General features: G+C 33.2%; 1 long non-coding RNA gene across 1 annotated transcript; it reads right to left on the bottom strand.

Moving 5' to 3' along the window:
- Positions 1 to 3,517: 3,517 nt before the first annotated feature.
- LOC132185875 (uncharacterized) lies at positions 3,518 to 5,448 on the bottom strand. The gene is made up of 3 exons (XR_009440648.1): positions 5,209 to 5,448; positions 4,345 to 4,395; positions 3,518 to 3,788 (listed from the first exon to the last, which is right to left on the bottom strand). It is a non-coding gene; the product is annotated as an uncharacterized LOC132185875 (long non-coding RNA).
- Between the last annotated feature and the right edge of the window lie 3,208 nt (positions 5,449 to 8,656).

Here is an 8,656-nt window from a genome sequence, read left to right as displayed (position 1 = left end):
TTTACAAGAAACGCCACGTAGATGTTCTAGATATGAATGCTCGTTATGTTGAGAGACGAGGTCGAGCTCACCATCAACAAGCTAGCTTTACAATTAAGCATCATTCTCGACTAAATTTTTTTGTACCATTGTAGATTCTCAATTGCAATAATTAAATTGTCGGTTTCGTGAGCATGCTGTAGAGTTGCTTATTTTCGGCTCTTGATTCTTGAGTTGCTTGTGAATATTTTAGAATTGATGATATTTGTTAGTTGGTAAACAAGTTTTATCTGCAAGACTTTACCGACCTTGAAAAAAAGGGTTGGAAATAGAACTTCATCATTTTGAGCATAATGTAGTTCAACATTCAAGTTTCTAAGGATCGTCAAATATTTCTAAATTGTGCCAATGGTTGGCTAGAACCGAAATTTTTTTGAAATTTTAGGTGTGTTGTATTAAAATGACAATCCTATAAGTAATGAATTGTTTGCTAACTATATATAATATGTAATTATTATGTTCTTCTATCTAGAGGTAAGACATTTCTTTTTGTATCTGTGATATTGTAACCTTAGAGCAAGCTGCTCTTATTGTTTATAGCTATCGTCCTCTACTATTTTTCGATTATAAATTATAAAGTATATATTTCTTGTCTATAAATTTTCCACAACGCCACAAAAATAAACAAGTGATTTTTTTTTTTTTTTGGGTCATTTTCCACATGGAGAAAATATATGGTGAATGAAAGAAATTGCCTTGGCAATGAGGATTTCATTTTAGCCAACTCATATAGATGATGCAAATTATTGAATTAACATGGCCACTCAATTGTTAATGGAACGAACTCAAATAGTTCTTCCCCTAACATTTTTCTCAGGCAAGATTTTAAAACATTGTGAGGTTCATTAATTGAGCTAGTTCATACTTCACAAATCATGAATATGACATACCTTCTTCAATTGGACTCATATGTTCATCAATTGTCCAATTAAATAGTAATGCAAACAAATAACATTTTACAAATGCAATCGGACATAGAGACAATTAAAAGAGGTTTGATACGTTTTACGTGCCTAAACATGTCTTTAGTTGTTCAAACACCTGTTTGAACAAGTAATTCTATTACAAAATTCCTACGAATGTAATCAACTAGCATACTACAATCCAAACAAGCATATTATTATAAAAAAAAATTTCCATGTTCACAATAGGATGCATATGCGAAACAAACAAAATACAACATGGGAAAATGAAACAAGGCCTAAATTACTCTGAATTAAAGGTTTTCTACATGTGACTTGTTATTGCGTCTCAATATTGAAGCATAAAGTCTTAACTTAAAAGAGATCAATTTGGTGGTTATTGTTGTGCAAATTTATTTAACTCGCAAGTGCACGAATCGATTGTAGTTTAATGGATTGCAAGTGCGAGGTCGATCCCACAAAGAATTGTATTTTTGAAAGAGCAATTTATATCTAAACTAATTAAATCCTAATCTAGTTCCAAAAGGGTTTTGATTTTTGAGTTTTGAAAATTAAAGGATAAACATAAACTAAATAAAATAAGTAAATCTAAGGATAAATGTACTAAGGTTTGGGAATTCACACTCACCAAATTATAACAACATACTTTATGTTCATCAATATTAATCCGAAGTTCTCACAAATTAAATCACAGATATGTTTTACTATGCTTCAAAGAATTAATCAAAACCATCTCATGTATCCATTCATTGACCAAATCACAAAAGGAATCCAAATTAAATTGAAACACCAGATGTATCCGTAGAATAAATCACAAGGGATATCCAATTTTTATGAGTTAAAAGCCAAGCAATCAATCATATGAAATTATCTCAAATAATCAAATGTATCCTTGAATCACAAGAGATATCCAAGAATCACTCCACACAATTGATTAGAAGTAAAACAATTGAAATATAAAACCCAATAAAATCAGAATAATAAAAACTTACATAAAAGTGATGTTGTTCTTCATCGGTGAGGCTTCATCCCCAACCTTAGTTGGAAATTTAGCTCCACATAAAAAATAAAATCTAAACCTAAACCTAAACCTAAAGAAAAACTAAACAAAAGAATTTTGCTCTTTGGGATTGTGTATCTTTTCTTGAATGCAAAGAAGTCTATTTATAGGCTTAGGGAAGTCCTAGAAGCCCAAGTAAACTTAGATAATTCGGAGGTCTGTCTCCAAGTCAAAATAGAAGTCTGAAATCGGAATAGGATTCGTCCAGATTTGTGTCCTTTAATTGCGGGGCGATTTTGACATAGTAACTGTACGAATTACAAAAATCCTATTTCACAACAAATTGTAGTATTTTGAGCTAGCTTTCTAATGCCGTTTGAATCACTTCAATCCGATATTTGAGCGGAGAGTTATGGTCAAAATACTAAGACGTGTGCAGAATCTGAATTTGAATCCGATCCGAAATCTTATCCAATCTGAACTTTAATCTGATTTAACCTTTCCTTAGATTTGGTTAGACTTAACCACATCATCTAGGTCTTCTCAAAGTATGCTTTCTTCCAAACTTCGCATTTTTCCCTTTAAAGCTGCAGTTTTTCTTCAATGACCTACAACATTCTAAAAACACAAAACTAACACAAAATATTAAATAACGACACAGCTAAAGGATTAACTAATGTAAATAAAAGGGTCCAAATATGCAATATTTGGCACTTATCAGTTATCCATGCACGACGTATGAAACAATTGGCATTGTAGCCAACTGCGACACACTAATCCTAGCTTTCTCATATATCTTCTTTAGAACATGAACAAATAACAGATTCATGAGACCGTAGTCCTTTTGAATAAAGTTGTGGATGGTGCAACACGTGACCACAAATAGTCGCTGATATCGCATCAAAAATGGAGGCATACACTTCAAGATTTTGAATCTTTTTTTAGAATTCCAAACGTTATTTCAACAACTGAATGTAGAGAGAAGTACTTGTAATTAAACAATTTCATAGCATTCTAGGGGGGTATTCGTGATTGACGAAATGTCTCTTGATGGTATCTTTCATTGCGTTGCAGGGTTAGAAACCCCTTGTAGCAGCTGTATCCTGAGTCAACCAAGTAAAAATAATATACAAAAGGAATGATACTATCAAAGTTGACTCTATAACAATATCAAATTAACTAACACAAAATTTGCGTATTGTACAAAACATGCACACATTATAAACTAGTACCTTTGAGCGTCGTGGGAAAGCGAATTTTGGGATTGTAAATTCATTACCAAAAAACCTAGGAGTACTCATGTGTGCTGCCCTGTAACGACCCGCTTGATTGAAACGAGACTAATTTTTTTTTTTATTTTTAGAACATACCCACAACGCAGATTGTCACAGTGGCATGGCGATACCGTAGTATGCCATGAACCCGTGCATTAACCTGTTTAACAATATCATATGCCACACAGAGCTATATGCAACATCAATAATTTATCAGAGTTTATATACTTGCAGCAGAATATAAATAACTTAAGATATAATATAACACATCAAAGCTGATTAATACATCTAAGTGATTAAAGCTTACATACAAAAGAATGGCTATACAAAAGTGTCACATGCGACATGAGCCATATACAAAATAACAATGTCTAAGCATATACATGTAAGCTCTACAAAAAGGGGGCTATTATCTAGTCCAACAAAATAACATTTGATGCAACTATGCTTCAAACGTTGTAGTAACCCAAATACATAGCTACTGGGTCATCCTCAATAATCCCCGCACCTGCATCAACATTAACCACATCACCTGCACCACGGGGATCACCACTACCCATGATGCAGGCGGATTTGTGAGCCCGCCGTCTCCATGAAATAGAGACGTTCAGTAGTATAGAAATTACTAGGCTTTCCAAATAACCATCATTTGAAAATATACTTACAATTTAATTAGCTTAACAATAAAACATATTGATAGTCATCATTATCATAAAATCATATGCTATGCATGCTCATGCAACATCATCTTTTCATATCATCTATACATATACATATATAACATCATCTCCTCATAACATCCGCCATGCATATATACATAGCATAACATCATCTCCTCATAACATTCGTCATGCATATATACATAGCATAACATCATCTCCTCATAACATCCGTCATGCATATATACATAATATAACATCATCTCCTCATAACATCCGTCATGCATATATACATAGCATAACATCATCTTATCGCATAAGCTCATAAAAGCTCATAGAAACTTTTCATCAAATATTTCATGAAACATTATTAAATTGGCAAATGCATCACAAAACACATTTTAAATCTTAAAATATAGTATCTTTTGCCCAGTAAGTAAAATACTTACCTTGTTTAGTTGAGTACCCTCCAGTGAACTCTTGACTCAACTGCGATACACCTAAACATTTACAACATAAACACATAATTAAACTCTATTGTTAGCTTAACAACTCATACTCTATATAAAGATACTTGAGCACCACATGTATCACATTCTATAGGTCATCCCAAATCTATTCAACTAAAGCCCTTAAAATCCTTTACTTACATTTAATACATATATATACGCTAATGCATTAATTATCTAATAACTTAGTTACATTGAACTATGATTCTACATCGTAATATGTTAAATCACTAAATCTTGAGGCATATACATACACTCTAGGTTAAGCATTACACTTAATCCTATAAGTATCAATTTCCATGGAACCCACGAAAATCTAGGATTAATTAACACTTTAAATATAATTAACCCATTCAAACAACATTCTTAGTGTTCACATACCTAAAGCCCCAAATTAATACAATCCATATAAAATTAGGGTTTATGCCCATATTTTACCAATAAGTAAAATTAGAGTTTCAACCCATAAATTAAATAACCCAAAACTTGAATAATGCATAGCAATCTACTACACATACAAGCCCCACATTAATTTTATGAATTAGGTTTTCTTATCAAATTTCTCCAATTTTCGAGCCTAATTAAAAATCCTCCAAATCATTGTGATTTCAAGCTTGGAATCCAATGAGTAGAACAAAACCTTAAAGAGAAACTAAAGATTTTAACAATATAACAAAATCCCCAAAATTCCTCTCAAGAACCCTAATTTTCGGACCCAAATCAAAGCCTTTCAAATCTACACAATTTCTAGCTTCTAATCTCATGGGTAACACGAAAATTACAAGGAAAGACTAAAGATTTTACCTCTCAAGCACCCCTAGCCGAAACCCCCTTCAAATTCGTCACTTTCCTTTTCTTTTCTTTTTCTTCTTTCTTCTTCTCCTTCTTCTTTCTCTTTCTTTCTCCCAGCCAGCAGTACCCCTCTCTCTCTCTCTCTCAATCTGCAGCTTTTTCTCTCCCAATCTAGGCCGTGTGTGTGGGTTTGTGGAAGGAGAAAGAGTGAGGGAAAATGGGAAAAATGGGGGCTGCTGTGTGTGTGCGTGAATGAGGGGTGAGGGAGAAAGAAAGAAAGGAGGAAAGAAAGAAAAGATGGGGGGAAAAGTGGGCTGCTGCAGGGGGCCCACTAAGAGACTTGTATTTTTTTTTTTTTTTTTTGCATTTCTTTTAAAACTAAGGAGATAAGGTATCTCCAATGGCCAATGAAAATTTGACATGTGGCATAGGATTATATTCTATTTCTATTTTAATGCCCCAATTATTTAGAATTGCAAGATTTACCCCTACTATTTATTTCAACTACAATTTACTCATACATATAATTATTTACCACACTATGAATTATTATCCTAATACTGTTAATCCCATTTTATTATATCTATTATTCTAAATCATCTCATGTTTTATCTCATTAATTAATTTAGATTACTATGAAATTATTAATAACAAACTTAATAATTATCTTGGGCGTTATATGCCCTCCCCACCAACACAAACGTATGTGAAACACAGATCAAAGTCAATCATACACATTACATTTTGCGTTGTTGACTTTCTACCTCTATATGGCACATTGTTCTCGCCTATCACATTTGCATCAACGTGGGTGCCATCAATGGCCCTAATGTATTTATGGAGAAAAAAATCATAAAATTAAATAAGTGAAAGTAAGACATTAATCATTCCCGACTATCAGTACATATTAAAAAACTTGTACCCCACACTTTTACAACTAAACAATACGTTGGTTTTAATTGGACTTACTCCGAACCACGGATAGTAGTAACTATCTTTCATGACATATGGGTGAAGCATCTACATTGCAACTAGTCGTATGATTATTTTTTCAAGCCTGCAAAGTGCTTTCGCAGTTAGGTGACAATATATGTTTATTATTTTCGAAGATCGTTGTAGCATATTTGATACATCCATTTGCGAGTGACCTTGTGTGACAACTAAGGAAAATGCCGCAAAGTGTTAAGTAATCTTAACGTAACGACTGCTCTATAGAAAATCATTTTGTTTCAATGTGTTATGCAATTTCAAAAAGGTACTCGGCCCCATCCAAAATCGCTCATAGCATGTATTAGGGTTGATATCAGTAAGTACCCAGTATATCCACATAGTGTTAGTCAACTTTAAAGTCCTTTGAGGGGTTCGCATGCTCCTTATTGATGGGTGCATTAAATGGTAGTAGCATTCTTGCACTAACTCAACCCATGCACACAAGAAGCATCTTCAATTCCTCCTTAAATACTAGATCCAAATTCGAATCATCATCATCGTCATCTGAGCCCTCTAAATTGAAATAAGAAGATGCATCGATAAGATCATCTAAGTAATGTTGTATGAATTGAGTGTTATTAGCTAAGGTTCCAGCTACATCCATGTTCAAAAACCTACAATTTAATAGAATGCATAATGTCACTTATTTATGGTCGGTATTAATGCATAACGTAATATAGGTTTAAATCATATTCAAATGTGCAACGTTAGATATAATATAGATTTAAAATTCGCATACATAGTAGGGAATAAGCATCTGTACAATGGTCAAATTTAAAAACTCAACACAATCACAATTATGTAATAATGTCATTAAAGCGACGTAAAATATAAAGATCACATAAAACGATAATTATTCTATCAATTATCGCCAGAGAAAATGAAAGACAAGAACCATTGACGTCGTCCCGCGATCATTCAAAGCACAATGTAAAATACAAAAACATGAAGCAAACAGTTAGCAAACGGGGCCTAAGTTTATGGCTTATTTTAGCTCGAGATTATAACTAATGATAAGTCTTTATTATTTCATATATCCAACGTGCATGTTTACAATCTCATGAAATACATTTTGGATTACTGTAAACTATACTATGTGAAAACGTATGATGATTATATAAGATAATGAAAATTATACGATTTGTAAAAACATTTATGTAAAAGACAGAAATAATGAAATTGTATCTCATGACATGATACACCAGTACGTGTGGGATAAAAACCATGTGCTTACTAAAGTTATAAAGATTAGCCATATAGTCAAAAATGTTTATTTTTATGTATGACATTAGATCCAATGTTTGTGTGGTGGTTACAGACAGACATCATTAACAGCATGGGCTACCCGAAGTCAGACTCAGTCGAGATATTAGTGAGCGGATGATATGCATACGATATCTGGGGTATCGATATTGTATTACATGTCCTTTGGGACAATGTCAACCCTACCAAGAAGATGTTAAGTGCTTTGATAGACCATATGAAGTTGAACTATATCATGATTCTTATATTACAACATGTATTATATCTAAATTTCATTCATAATCATATTATCAAGTGATGAACTGTGACGCCATACATCTACATGTGATTTATAATAATTGAGTTTACTATGTAATAACTTGTACGTCATGTGCATTTTTACACCTATGAAATATGTACTATTTTATAGCTAGTTGCCTAAATGACATTCTCCGAGAGACGTCTAGCTCTTTTGAAGATGGTGCTCAAGATTATTTTCAAGGAGTTGGATCCCGAGTGGTTAGTTGCTATGCGGAGCGGGGGAGGAGATTCCCGGTAGGACATGATATATATTATACATATGCTTTATCTTGTTAAATGTAGGCTTTGATTATGTTTCGAAATAGTTAGCTTTGGTTTATAATCTTGTAACTTATTTTGATGATTGGTCTTTGACTGCGACATTTGGAGACTCATCTATGTTATTATATTTTATATTTACTCTGGTTATTTGTTTATTGTGTGTTTAAATTATAGTTATCTTAGTATATAGGTGAAAAGTCTTCTGCTGCAAACCCTCTTCGAAGATGATGAGATCTCTAAGTTTTGTTTCTTATGGAATAAGACTGGTAGGCAAACTAAGAAGTCAATTACCACTTAATTGATTTCATTTGGGCATTACAGAGAAACTCCAAAAGCTGCGAGCTCGATGGTTGACTTCCTACTCAAAGCATCTACAACCACATTGGTCTTTCTAGGGTGGTAATTGATTTCGCAATCGTAAGCCTTCATCAGCTCTAACCATCTTCTCTGTCTCATGTTTAACTCTTTATGGGTAAAGAAATACTTCAAGTTCTTGTGATCCGTGTAGATCTCGCACTTTTCGTCATGCAAATAGGAGTAATGCTACAAATCCTTCTTATGTCACTCTTGTGTCCCTCTAAGTAGGGACGGAACCCGGAAGTTTTATGGGAGGAGCCAAGCAAAAAATTTTCTTAAGTTTTTTTTT

Source organism: Corylus avellana, chromosome ca6, assembly GCF_901000735.1.
Source record: "Corylus avellana chromosome ca6, CavTom2PMs-1.0".
Lineage (NCBI taxonomy): Eukaryota > Viridiplantae > Streptophyta > Magnoliopsida > Fagales > Betulaceae > Corylus > Corylus avellana.
This window is presented reverse-complemented; position numbering and strand designations above follow the sequence as displayed.